Source organism: Symphalangus syndactylus, chromosome 1, assembly GCF_028878055.3.
Source record: "Symphalangus syndactylus isolate Jambi chromosome 1, NHGRI_mSymSyn1-v2.1_pri, whole genome shotgun sequence".
Taxonomy (NCBI): Eukaryota; Metazoa; Chordata; class Mammalia; order Primates; family Hylobatidae; genus Symphalangus; species Symphalangus syndactylus.
This window is the reverse complement of record NC_072423.2, coordinates 134,371,130-134,384,618: the sequence shown is the minus strand read 5'-3', so window position 1 is coordinate 134,384,618 and position 13,489 is coordinate 134,371,130. Positions and strand designations below refer to the sequence as shown.

The 13,489-nt window shown below is 41.9% G+C and overlaps 1 protein-coding gene across 8 annotated transcripts in view; it reads left to right on the top strand.

The window, feature by feature from the left end:
- LRRC3B (leucine rich repeat containing 3B) overlaps positions 1-13,489 on the top strand; it is a 168,222-nt gene that overhangs the window by 81,083 nt on the left and 73,650 nt on the right. The window contains exon 1 of one of the 8 annotated variants that reach the window (XM_055285431.1): positions 4-282. The exons of 6 other annotated variants lie outside the window; for them this stretch is intronic. The gene's annotated coding sequence lies outside the window, so the exon portion shown is untranslated. Of the gene's footprint in view, positions 1-3; positions 283-567; positions 1,435-13,489 lie in introns of those variants that run through there. One more of the 8 variants, XM_055285416.2, reaches the window with a different exon arrangement.

Here is a 13,489-nt window from a genome sequence, read left to right as displayed (position 1 = left end):
GGCTGGGTACCTGGGGGCGCGTGGAGACAAGGAATGGAGCCCCGGAATGCCGGGCCCTTGGGTACTTGGGAAGGCAGGCTGCTGAGTGCCTGGGATGGGGCGATCTCCCTCCCCAGAAGCAGAGAAATCTCCCCGCGAGAATCTGAATGCGTTGGCATCTTGAGTGGTGACTGAATGGTCAGATCGTGGACTAGGGATGCTTCTCCAAGCTCTAAGAGGACCATAGTCTGCTCTCTTCTCTGGCACCCGCCTGCTTCTACGCTCCTTCACCTCCGCAGCCAGGTCGGTAGACCCACGCCTACCTTCCCTGCCAGGCACTCAGGAGTCAAGGATGTTTCCACAGCCGCAGTGTAGGAAGGGGACTCCTGCCTCCCAGGGGGAGACGTGTGTGCGGGGTAGAGGGGAGTCCCCAGCGCGCGGCGAGTAAACAGGGGTCCAAAGTGGTTGGAGGAAAGAGCGCAGCAGCGGAGGCTGCGGTGGAAGCCACTTCCCCCCCCTCCACAAATCGCACCTGGGCGGAGCGAGGGAGTGGGGGGAGCCCTGTGCTGCGCCCGGGAGGCTGGGGAGCGCAGAGCTGGAGGGCGTGCAGGGAAACGCAGAGCCAGGAGGTGTGGGCCTCGGGTGAGGGGAGACCCAGCTCTTAGACCTGGGAGCCCAGACAGAGGTGGATCTGCCCACCTTGCAGCTTCCAGGTAGATCCTTCTTGTGGCTCCAGATGCTCTGGTGAATGCAGGAAGGGGAGGCTCTTTTCTCCTTTGCACCCCAGCAATCTGGAATGCAAGACCCTTTGCGGGAGGGGGCTTAGTCAGCTGTTTCGAAGAGGCAGCCTCCCCTCCCTTTTATCCACCAAGCCCCCTATTTCCGGGTGGGGGCACAGTGACTGCCAAGGCCAGTAAGCACCTCACTTAACCCTTCTCTCCCTGAGGAGGTGCATGCTCCTCTCCCAGAGGTGCCTTTGGCTGAGAGTGGATCCCTGGTTCCTAGTAGCCCTATAGGGAAACATTTGGAGGTTGGGTGGGTTTGGAACCCTGTACAACCTTTAGGTCCTCCCGGTTCAGACCTTCCACGTGCAGGCTTTTCTTACTTTCTCCGCGGGTGCCCTACAGAGGACTCCTGCTGCCTTGTACCAGTTGGGAAAAAGCAAAATTCATAGCAGTTCCTTTTTCTGGGTCCCTCGCCTTGGCCACATCGGAGGAAACGTTGACTCGCCAGGGCTCCCGGGAGAAATCCCGAGGTCAGCCCCTCCCATTCTGGGGCACCCCTGGAGCAGCTAGCTCCCTGCCTAGCGGTGGCAAACTCCAGAGCCCCAAGGAGCAGAACGGGGATTCCCTGCGCGCAGGCTCTTGGTGCAGCTCCTGAGCACAAAGGCCACACCCTCACAGGCCAGGCCTGGTGAGAGAGCTGGGCTTCTTCAGAAGTACCTGGATACCTGAGGTAGGATCCTAGACTTAAAACTCGCACTCCACGAGATTTAGCTCTGACCCTGCCAGGGCTCATTTCTTTCTGGGTGCTTATCTATCGCCTGAATTTGCGCTCTGGCCACTTCTTTTTGCATGTAGAAACAAGTTAGAACATGTAACTTGAGGAAAGACTCCAAATCTACACCAAGGTGTGTTTATTTCAGGTTGCTGAACTGTTCTGGGGAGACAAATAGTAATGTAACAATCAGCGCTAGCTAGCAGTTGTGGAGTTCTTACTATGTGCCAGACACTATCTTTGACTTTGTATGTGCTTGTGTTAGATTTAACCCTCACAACAACCCTGAAAAATGGGTAGAGTTATTTATCTCGTGTTACAGATGGAGAAACCCAGTATTGAAGAATTCAAGTTATTTGCTTATCGACGTTCAGCCAGGAAATGGTGGGGCTGATTGGTCTGGTGAGCAGAGAACACTGAGTGTGTGCCATACTCCCAGCCCTATTTGGTACTAAAAACCCTTTGCCTAGAAGGAAGCATGAGTGAGGCCCCTAACCCTTTACTCCAAACTGCAGCGGCATACTATAAGTGCCAATCCTGGTCTGTGAGCCCCTGTGACTAGAGTATTAGGGAGACTGATGTTGCATATCGCCTGCCTCAAAGTTTGTTGGGGTACACCTTGGTATAGTGGAATACTAGTACTGGAAATCGATTTAGAGAACTGGCTACTGGTACTGGACTTCTCTTCTGAACCTTTTGTAGACATTCCCTTTTTAAATAGGAAGAGAAATGCAAGGAGGGATCCAAATATGAACAGAGATTTGCTCTGTAGTCAAAAACTAGAGGCAATTTTATGTAGCAATTGTATTCTGCAAATGAAAGCCTCTCTCTGAATTGAGTCACAGAATTAGTTAGAGCTAAGAGGGATCTCAGATATCATCCCACCCAATCCAGACTCAGGGAGGAGATTCAATGCTGAGCTCAAGGCCACTTGGTGCATTTGTAGCATAACTAATGCGAGAACCACTGCCTTTTGACCCTTGCTCAAATATGGTACCATTATACATAAATAAATTATGCTCACTCCTGCTGTTTTTTTAGCATCTTAAAATGAATTAGGAAAAGGCTTTTTATTTTTAAAAAGACTGTTTTGCTTATTTTCATATAAATGCTTCTCAATCAGCATAACCAGAAAAACTCTATATCATATATAATGAATAAGCTACCACAAATGTGACTCTTTTTGCAAAAATAAAAAATTGCAGAATATTTATAAGCCTTCAACTCAACAAAAATTAACTGTGCAAACCTCTGGATGATTTGAAATAAGATTAAATGATTTCTAATGATTTTAGCAAAGTCTTCTGTTAGATTGAGTTGCTTCATCCTTCTGTACTTCCAGGTATTTGTGAAAATAATAGGGAATTTTTCCTATTACAGGAAACATTCTTTTGAATACAATGGCATAAATTCTTGGATTTCTCCTGGATTTTTGACTTTTCGTTAAAGTTTATGCTGATGTAAAGCTGAGGCAAAACAATATATTTCTGTACTTGGGGCTCAGAAAGAGGAAAAATAGTTCTTTGTCACTTCCGATAATATTTGCCACTTCCTCGCCTACCTAGCCCCTTCAACAAAGGGGACTTTCTCCAGTCACTTGAGGATTTCATGTACCATTAAGCATTTTTGTGGGACAAAGTTCTAGTTTCCAAGAACACCTCATGTCTTTTCTCTGTAGCTGTAGTACCAGGATGTCCTCCCCTTAGAGACAAATCAACAAAAAGTCAGTCAGAGTAAACAGGGAGGAGGGATAGAAGAATCCTGTTTTTCAGAATCAGATCAGCGGGGCAAGAGTCATAGACAGATGGTGGAAACCTGGTGCCTTTTAGGTCACCTGGAATAGGATTTCCACCTCTAATGCTGTGGCACACTAGGACCTAGGCCATCCTATAGTGAGGACCTAGGCCATCCTATAGTGAGGACCTAGGCCATCCTATAGTGGAGGAAGAAAAGGAGAGTGAGGCAACAATATTGTCAGAGGAGGGATGGGGTAGAGGAAGATGGAGGTGAGGCTTGGCTGCTGAGGGACCCAAGTGTGACCATAATGCCCACAGAGAGCCAGTGTGCACTAAGAGCTGCTCCTCTTCTTCCTTTTTTTCCTAGCCTCGACCTCAGTCTGCCTTTTGTGTCAGGGCGACTGTTCTGAATCCCCAAGACCCCAGTTATCTCAAGGAGAAGCATTCATTTTCCAGGGAATTCATTAGAAATCAATTTTGTTTTTATGCAAGTAGGAAAAACTTGCACAGCTGCCCCACTCTTCAGGAAGAGCCATTCAAAACCAGATCATCCAGAAGGGTGACCTTCTGGAGGTGGGGATACCGGCTTAGTTGAGTTGCAGCAGTGTTAAAGAAAAGAGACGAAACACTGAAGTTAAGTGTAACAATATGCAAAAGAAATGGTCTATGTGCTAGGAACCACAGTAAGGGGAATCCTTTGGAACCCGGCAGACATTCTGGTTTCCAATTCCTAGTTTATTCAGGGGAGCTGTATCCTCATCTTACTTATGTGGTCCAATCCCCTCTACTTATTTTACTGTGGCTCCTATGTGGTGCAATATCAAATGTCCCACATGACACGTCCGCTGGGGAAATTCTTTGGGGTGTACCTTTATCTTAAATCATATAAATATGAGTTCATTGACATTTAGAATAATAATTACTATTAAGCAATATGCTCTAAGAAAAAGGGTATGGAAAAATAAAAACTTTTATTCAGAACACAATGAATAGATATGTTTATACAATACATAGTATGAGTTTAAAGTCTTGGGTAAGATATTTGAAAATAAAAAATAATCAAGATTTGGAATATCTGATCTTGACTATTTTTAATAGCAAGAGAAGCTAAATAATAAGGTTCTGTAGAAAGAATTTGAAGAAGATGCTGAAAAAAAAAAAAAAACCAAAAGCTCAAAGTAGGACCTGAGAAGCTTTACAAAACCTTATTGATTTTATTTAAAAAATATAGAATATTCTAATCTATATTTAGATTTGAATAATCCACAAAATTAATAAATTTTGTATTCATTTTATTATCTGCAGATTGTGACTTTGATGAACTTTATTTGATAAATAGTTTGGAGCCATGATAGAAGCTCTTGTACCTGAGATGTTAGTATGTATCTACATATACTTTATAAAAACTTAGTGAATTAATACATCTCAACATGATAATGACATATGAAATGGCCATTTCATATGAGAATGAAATCTGGAATCTTCTCAAAAGCTGATAGGCTTGAACATACTATTTCTCCACCACAGGTAGTAAGTTAATAGTAAGGGCCATTTAGTTCTTTCAAAATAGATAAATGAGTAAATACTAAAAAAAAAAAAAAAAAAAAAAAATCCTCCCCAAATAAAAACAGATTTTATTCTTTAGGAGGATAAATGAACAGATTAGGAAAGGTTATGAAATTTACAGTTTCATTTTATCCTAAGCTCTCTAAGCTACCTTTTATGTTAATACTTGTCCAGTGTAAATGTCACTATATTTTCAGACAGTTTAAAAAATGCTTTAGGTACCTTTTATTAGAAATAAAATGGAAACAAATATTATTTAAAAATGTGAAGCTATTCTCAACCATGGAGTAATATTTGACAAAGTGGTAAGTATGTTTCCAAATACAGATTAGTTTCCTTTTATTCTCTTTTCCTCCTCCACCCCTCCCCCTCCCTCCCCGCCTCCTTCCTTCCTTCCCTCCCTCACTCCCTCCCACTCTTCCTTCCTTCCTTCCTTTCTTCCTTTCTTCCCTTCTTCCTTCCAATTTTAGGTCATTGATAGAAGAAGTATTCAGTAACTTAACTGGGAGAGACTGCTATAATATTTCAGGACAAATACGTCCTCTGGCGAGGGCAGTGCTGAAGGCACAGTGCATAGTTCTCTAAAGCTAAAGCACAAAGGTCATGAGGTCTCATGGCTTTCCCCTGAGTCTTCTAACCTGAGCTCTGATTTGGAGAAATAATCATTGTATAGGCCTGCGACAGAGGGCTCCCCCTGTTAGCAGTGACTAAGCAGTATGCTTTCCCTATGCTGCACTGGGAATTTATGCACTGAGAAGAGTCCTGGTCCAGGCTGCTGATCTTCTCTAGATGTCTGGCCATCAGGGATTATTAAGTGGAATACTTTTCACCCTTTCCACAATTATATTTAAGCTTAGGGTTTCAAAGCTTTTATTTTCTTGCTACTATGTGTTGTGCGGTCGTTTACTGGGGTGGCTAATTTGTTATTTTAACTGTGGCTCAGAAACAGTGTCTGTTAGTAAACTGAAAATGATTCCCAAAGGGAAGATGTACTGTGGACTGTTGATACCCAATGTTTCTGCTACAAAATCTATGAAAGGGGTATGGTGTGTGGCCAGCCAAGTCAGGAGGGCCAAGAAAGAGGCAGCACACAACAGCAGAGAAAGGTGGGAAGGGTGGGGGCAGGAAAGAAAGAGGAGTAAGAGAAGCATGGCCAAAAAAAAAAAAAAAATCTATCCAGAGGAAGAGAACCCAATACTTAGCACAGTAAGACTAAGAGATATCTGATAGTAAACCTAAACCAAAGGATAAAGGGGGGAAAAAACCCATAAGAATAAGAGAAGACAAAAAAAAAAAAAGAGAATGGGAGTAATAAAGACTGAAAGAAGAGGCTTATAAGGAAGAGGAATGTACTAAATAATACCTCATAGCATAGATCAATTCAAAGGCAGCCTAGATCCCCAGCCAGAGGGCAAGGTCTCTTTCTCACATATCAGAGTGCCACATTAATGTGGCTTTATCAATTTCCAGGCCAAGGTCTTCTACTCTGATTTACTCCATGGTGCCCTTTGACAGTCTGACAAAGCCTACGGGCTCTGGAATGGTGTTTAAATGCATAAAATATAATAAGATTATAGCACAAACCAATTTTATTGAAATATCTGTTTATGGACTTACAAAAGAAACCACTGTTACTAATATATGTGCTTCTTACATAATACCTCTATAACAAGATCTCGTAGTGGGACTAGTGGCTACTATTGTTTCAAAGTAGGAATGGGCATAAATGCTACTATGAGATAACTGTGGCAGCTGTATTGTGATATGAAAATATTTATATTGGTGACATAATCACTAGTACTGCTACTATTGAGGTTTATGGCCTGTGTTCAAAAGGGAATGAGATAGTACATTGCCATTTAAGCTTCACAAACAAAGTTGTGACTTTTTTTTCCATGCAAGTTCATGGATACCTTGAATTCTATTGGTAGATGCCTTGGAGGTCTCTGACCCCAAGAACTCCAGACAATGGTAACCATATAATTTATCATTTCCCACTGGGACACTTTGGAGAATGAAAGGGCTCTTAGTTGTTTCTCCAAGACAGTAGGTATAAATTGGGACAGGCCAAGGCAAATGGTAATACAGCTGCTTTAGCTCTCTGGGATCTTCTAGCTGTGTTAGCACTTTGAGATCTTCCTCCCCAGACGAGTTTTCACTTCTCTGGCTCAGGGAATTGCCTTTTTCTGCTCTGTTCTTAGGGATCAAGACTGTGGATAGTGGTAGTGGAAAGTAGGGAAGACCTTCAGCTGGAAAAGGATCCTTTATCAGGGCCACAACCAAGATATGGGATGCCTTTGTGAGAAATGAAAAATGGGCTTCCTTGGAGCAGCAATAGCCTCCTGGATCCTGGCCCGATGAACATTGGCTTGTGTTTTAGCTCCCAGTGGCCCCCTTGGCTAGGTTCACTGTAGCCTTGACCAATATCACCTGAAATGAGGGTGAATTATCAGACTACATTGCATTTCAGCCAAAAGTTTCAACTTCCCCTCCAACAATTTCTCTTAAGTAGACTTGCCAAAATAGTTTTTAAAGATTCACTTCGTTTCCCTTCCCACTTCCCAGTTATCAGGAAATGGCTTTGGCACAGGCAGGTAGATGGAGAACCATGGGAAAAGGTCAGGATCTGAAGAATTTTTAAAGTAGATAATAAGGCCCTGAGTGATAGAGAGGGAACTGTGGTCGTGGAGTGTTTCCTAAACAGATGGCTCATGTCCAGTGTTGGGAGAAGATAACAGAATGTCCCTGCTCCTGGAAATTAGCATGTTTTTGTTTGTTCTATTTGATGAAATAGAACCTGCTTAGTAGAAGAAAAAAACTCTTCTAAGAAAGCCTTTGACCTTGCAGGGGTGACAACATCTCAGAAAATGCCCTCTTTTTGTGCATGTAGACTATTTGGGAACCAGGCAACCTAGTTCTAGTTCCAGCTTTGACTCTAACCATCTCTGTGGCACTGGGCTGGTTACATCAAATGTTCTGGGCTCTACTTCCCCAGTAAGAGGGAAATTAGAAATTAAATGGTTTCCAAAGTCCCTTTCAGTTATATGGGTTTATAATGTCAAGGATGTGTCTGACATTGTTTTATGTTTACTCCATATGATGTCTTCTCTGTTTAAGTTGACTCAGACTCATTTCTTTGCTTAGGTCTTCCAACCCTTACATGTTACAGATCCAACAATGATAGATGGACACTCTACAGTCCTGAGGGTCTGTTATATCTGGAGCACTTCTGGGAGCCTACAATAAAAGGATGAGGGGGAGTGACACAAAAAGGGCAATAGCTGACTGGTAAAGGGACAAGGTACAAAGGGGTGAAGCAATTAATAACTTTTCTTGCAACAATAATTGCTGTGCGGGCAAGATGTTGGAAGATGAAGAAGGTTCCTAAGATTTTGACTATGTGCCCATCTTGTGTCCAACTCTTTATAACCATATGATCATATTACTCTCTCTTAAAAACCTTTAAATTACTCCTGCTTGCATATAAGAGGATTACATCCTTAGTATGGCTTAATACGTCCTTGTTTAGCAATGGGCAGGTCTATGCAAACCTATCTCAAAGTTCAAGGAAGCTGAGAGGCTGAAGAAAGAGGCTGACAAATCTAGTTTATCAGAAAGAAACCTATAATTGGGACTTACGAACAGAATCCATGTCTGTATCTCGGGCGATGGCGAGACAAGATGGTGGATCCCTGAGCCATTACCCCCTAGACCCAGGGTTTATATATTGTAGGAAAGGGGTGATTCAGAAAGGATTTGTAGAACTATTGAAGTAAGGTAACATCAAGTTTGTTTGACCTAAGGGCAGGATTTATAGTAAGTAAGTACCTGTTCTTACACAAGGAACATTAGATAAGTGGGAAATCTTAGAGGCCTTCCAGGAACTGAAGTTAATCAGAAGTCAACATGGTGGATTCGCATCCAAGATGGAGTTGCTTTGGCCTCCACAGTCCTTTGTCACCTGGCTGTTACCTGTCACTTTACCTGCCATTTTCGTTGGTATACCCTGTGCCCTGGTGTGTTCGAACTGGCCTGTACTGACAATTGTCCACATTTTTTCTCTCCAACTCTGTGATCAGATATCATGTTGGCATCATGAAATCAGCCATGGTAGGAGGATTTACACCACTATTTATACTACAAAGCAAGCATTTTCCCCTAGAAAGCTGGATGTAGAGTTTACAAGCACATACCACTGCCCCTGCCCCACCAAAAGACTTGATGTTCCTGCAACAGAAAGTGCTCTTTCACATCTGCCTCCACTGCCATTCCCTATTGCTGAAAGTTTATCTGTCCTCCCCTCTCTTCTTCCTTTCTCTTCTTCTCTCTCTCCTTTTCTTCCATCTAATTATTCGTCCACCTACCCATCCACCCATTCATCCAAAGGTAGCCCGACTAAGTTCTAATTAATCGGCCGTTTAATAGCTGAGTGAGTGACTGTGGGAAATTTTTCTAACCTTTAGTATGCCTCAGTTTTCTCTGTGTGAAATGGGTATAATAATAGGTAGTTTGAGGCTTAAATGAATTAACATGAACAAGGTGCTTTTTAACAGTATCTGGCACATGAGAAGTACTACTTAAGTCATTATTACTAGTATTGAACAAAATATTATTGATTGCTTACTGTGTATACAGCACTGAATATGCACATACGAAAACAAGTTTGTAAAATAAGCATAAGAAAATGTTCAAGAACCCTGAACAAAGCCTGGTTATTCCAGGGGTATCAGAATTGACTTCATGGTCAATTTTTCATGGAACCAGGGACATTTGAACCAAATCCTGAAAGATGATTACATATACCGTAAGACAGATGGGGATATCCCCGGAGGAGGGAAAGCACAGCCACAGGAAAAGGGAACAGAATAATGACTTGTTACGGTTTTGTATAGCTGAGCATGAGGTCACAGACAGAGGAGATCTTTGATCAGCTCTAGGTTTTGGCAAGATCTTCCAGGGAGTGAACTGCAGTTTCCTTTTAGTCCTTTTTTTTTTTTTTTTTTTTTTTAATTTTCCTGTTGCCTGCACCAATATAGGGAACTTTGGGTTTTCCAAAAAGTGTCAGAAATCCATATTTTTATGTGTAAGCTCCTAATGTTTGGTAGAACTAATTCAATTAAAACATGGTAGAACTAATTAAATTAAAAACAAAATAAAACATATATGCAGGCTATATTCAGCTTTCCACAGAAAAGTGGAGCCCTGGGTTTCCAAGCTTGGTTAAAGATGAGAAGCTCTGCAGTTGAAACTTCTGATTTTGAATATGATTCTGCCATTAGCTATGTGACCACAGGTGAGAGTTTCTTAAACTCTCTGAACCTTGGTTTTCTGCCAGATGGCTGTATTTCTTGTCTTTCATACCTTGCTGTGAGGAGCTTTTTGGATGATGGAGATAAAAGCAAAGAATCAGACAAGTGTTAGAATTCTTCCCGGGTCCTAGCATGCTGTGGCAGAGCCATACACCACTCAGTACAGCCCTAAGCATGGTTTAAGTCACCCAAAGATACCTGAATGTCCTCACCTGCCTTGTTAATTTTAACAACAGATGGGGGAAGAAAAATGTAGGTGTAGTTTTCCCCTTTATTCTGTTAAAAACATCATAAAGAGCTTGACATTCCATTTTGAAAGTCTGTGTGTCAAAGATCCAGCTAAGAGTTATTTATTGATTCTGCATGGATTCAGAGTGACAGGGAAAAGGTTCAATTCACCTCGACATGGTGTGTGTTGGCTGTTTCCTTGAGATGGGGGGAGGATTCTCTGAAAAGGAATCCGCTGCACTACTTTTTAGTGGGGGTTATGTCAAAATCTGCACTTGCATTTGTGTAATTTCCCGTCTTTTGATCCCTTTCCATTCCAGGTTGGCTTTGATCATAAAGGCTTTTAAGGAAATGATCAAACCCTATAAATGTCAAATTATTTCTGGTTGAGGGGCTGAGCTTGGTGGATGTTGGCTTTGACACTGCTGAGAGTTGGATATGTACCCAGCTTGCTTCATTGGGCCTGGTTAAATGCTCTCTGTAATTGCAGCTTTGCAAAAACTCCAGGCTATTATAATACGTTGAATGTTGGTGTTGTCTGATCTGTGTTATCTTTATTTGTTTTGTTTTATTGCCTGATTGAACATGATCATGAGAAGCTTCAAAGATACAGGCAGACCTTGAAATAAGGATACCTAACTTACAGAAGCACATTCATTATGAGTTTTGGCTCCACTGCAGAAATTTTACTACCTCTGCTTCTGGAACTGACCTGAGCCTCAGAGTCTGTTTTAGTCTCCTCTGAGCCTCAAGCCACCTGGACCTCAGGACTGCAGTGTCTGATGTCTCTATAGCTCTCATTTCCTGCCAGTTTCTGGAGCCCTGTCCCCCAAGGCACTGCAGGAGTCCCAGAGGAGCCAAGGTTCCTCTCTTCTGAGGTGGATTTGAGACACTTTGGTCTACTGAACTAATATTATAGATGAAATACCACATTTGCTATTAAGGAGGTATCCAAGTCTTAACCCCCAATGTGATGGTATTTGGAGATAGGGCCTTTGGGAAGTAATTAGATCTAGATAAAGTCATGAAGGTGGGGTCCTCAGCATGAGATTAGTGTTCTTACAAGAAAAGACAACAGAAAGCATGCTTCCTCTCTCTCTCTCCGCCTGCACACACCAAGGAAAGGCCATGTGAGGACACAGTGAGAAGGCAGCTGTCTGCAACCCAAGGAAAGAGCCTACACCAGTCATCAACCCTGCTAGTATCTTCTCCAGAACTGTGAGAAACGAATTCCTGTTGTTTAAGCCACCCAGTCTATGGCAATTTGTTATGGCAGCCCTAGCTAAGACAAGAAATTAATGTAGGTTAGCCTGGGCATCTAGTCACCTTGTAAGCATCTCTTGGGATAAAAATGGACCTCACTTTTGCATCTGTGTATACCACCAGCCTGGCACATAATTGGCAGTCAGTAACTGTCTGTTGAATGAATCAATGAACACTAATGATTTAAGTGAAAAATATCCAATTTATAAATAAACATTTAGTGAACAATTTATTCTAGTGTTGGGGACTTCCTGCAATCATGGAATCATGGTTTGAGATTAAGAAAAAAATAAATTATTTTAGGATGCACGCACACACACACACACCCAAATGTTAGCAGCCTCTACTTTTTTTACTAGCTCACCCCACGGTGACATAATGATAGGAAAATAAATACAGTCAGCATGCTTTCTTATTTACCCAGCATGCAAGCAAGTGACTGTTTCTAAGCATTTGCAATTTCATCAATATCTCTTAGAACCATTCTCTATAAAGAGATGCTGAGTTGAGCTGCTGACCTGCCAAAACCTAATTGAGTTTAGTAAAATAAAGAAGTCCTTTAAAAAAAAAGAGAGAGAATTACAGGAAGGGAATTCTAAGGTCCCTTTTAATTTGAAATCCCCAGTGGGCAGGTTGCCATAGAAGGATGTGATTTCTTTTACAAAATGGTGACTTGCTCTTAGAAATTCCTTAGACACTATGAGGAGTATACTCCATGGCTTTTGCCATTTGAGAATGGAGAAGTAATTTCCTCAAGATGCTATGCATCTTTATTCATATCTGGATGCAGATGAGTTCAGAATGTGTGGGTGTGGGATTTGAAGAGTCTGAAGTGCTTAGGTAACAGTTGGCATGCCAGTTGTGTAATGAAGAATATGTATTGACAATATTAAATTGTGGGCTAAATCTCATTTTTTAGTGTTAAAAAAAAAACAACACAATTTCTAAAAGCTACAGTGTTGCTTTTATGCCAGGGGTGTTTCTAAATGTTGGGACAACAGTGCTGAAAAATATGGGCCTCCAATATGCATCACTTTCTTCTGCCCAGCCTGGGTTTAGTGTGAAAAGCCCATATAGCTTTCTTTTTAACTGGACAGTGCTGTAGTCTTTCTTTCCCTCCCTCCCTTCCTCTTTCTTTCTTTCTTTCTTTCTTTCTTTCTTTCTTTCTTTCTTTCCTTCCTTCTTTCTTTTTCTTTCTTTCTTTTCTTTCTTTTTTCTTTCTCTCTCTCTCCTTTCTTCCTTTCTTCTTTCTTTCTTTCTTTCTTTCTTTCTTTCTTTCTTATTTCTTTTTCTTTTCCTTCCTTCCTTCCTTCCTTCCTTCCTTCCTTCCTTCCTTCCTTCCTTCCTTCTCTCTCTTTCTTTCTTTCTTTTGAGACAGAGTCTGTCACCCAGGCTGGAGTGCAATGGCATGATCTCGGCTCACTGCAATCTCCGCCTTTCAAGTTCAAGCAGTCCTCCTGCCTTAGCCTCCCGAATAGCTGTGATTACAGGCGCCCACCACCATGCCCAGCTAATTTTTGTATTTTTAGTAGAGACAGGGTTTCACTGTGTTGGCCAGGATAAGTTTCTAAATGTACATTCATGTTATATTCAACTGAGTGAGGGAAATGGCGTCAGTAACAACAGGTAAGAATAATTCACTTTTCATATTGAAGAACCAACTGGTTTCCAGAAAAATTAGTGGACATTTATGGAGTTACCATGAAGTTGTTGTTTGCTTCTCAACCTGAACCACCTCAAATTCACCATCAACTTTTAGGGCTTTCTCAGGTGAAATTATGTGCCATTACTAGTTTTATAAAGTCATGTTCTTTTCTCTACCTTACCTTTCCTTCATGTGGATGGCAATGAAGAGGTCTTCTTTCCACTGAGTTGTAAATTGACTGGGAAGTCTGGGCACACTGTGTCCAG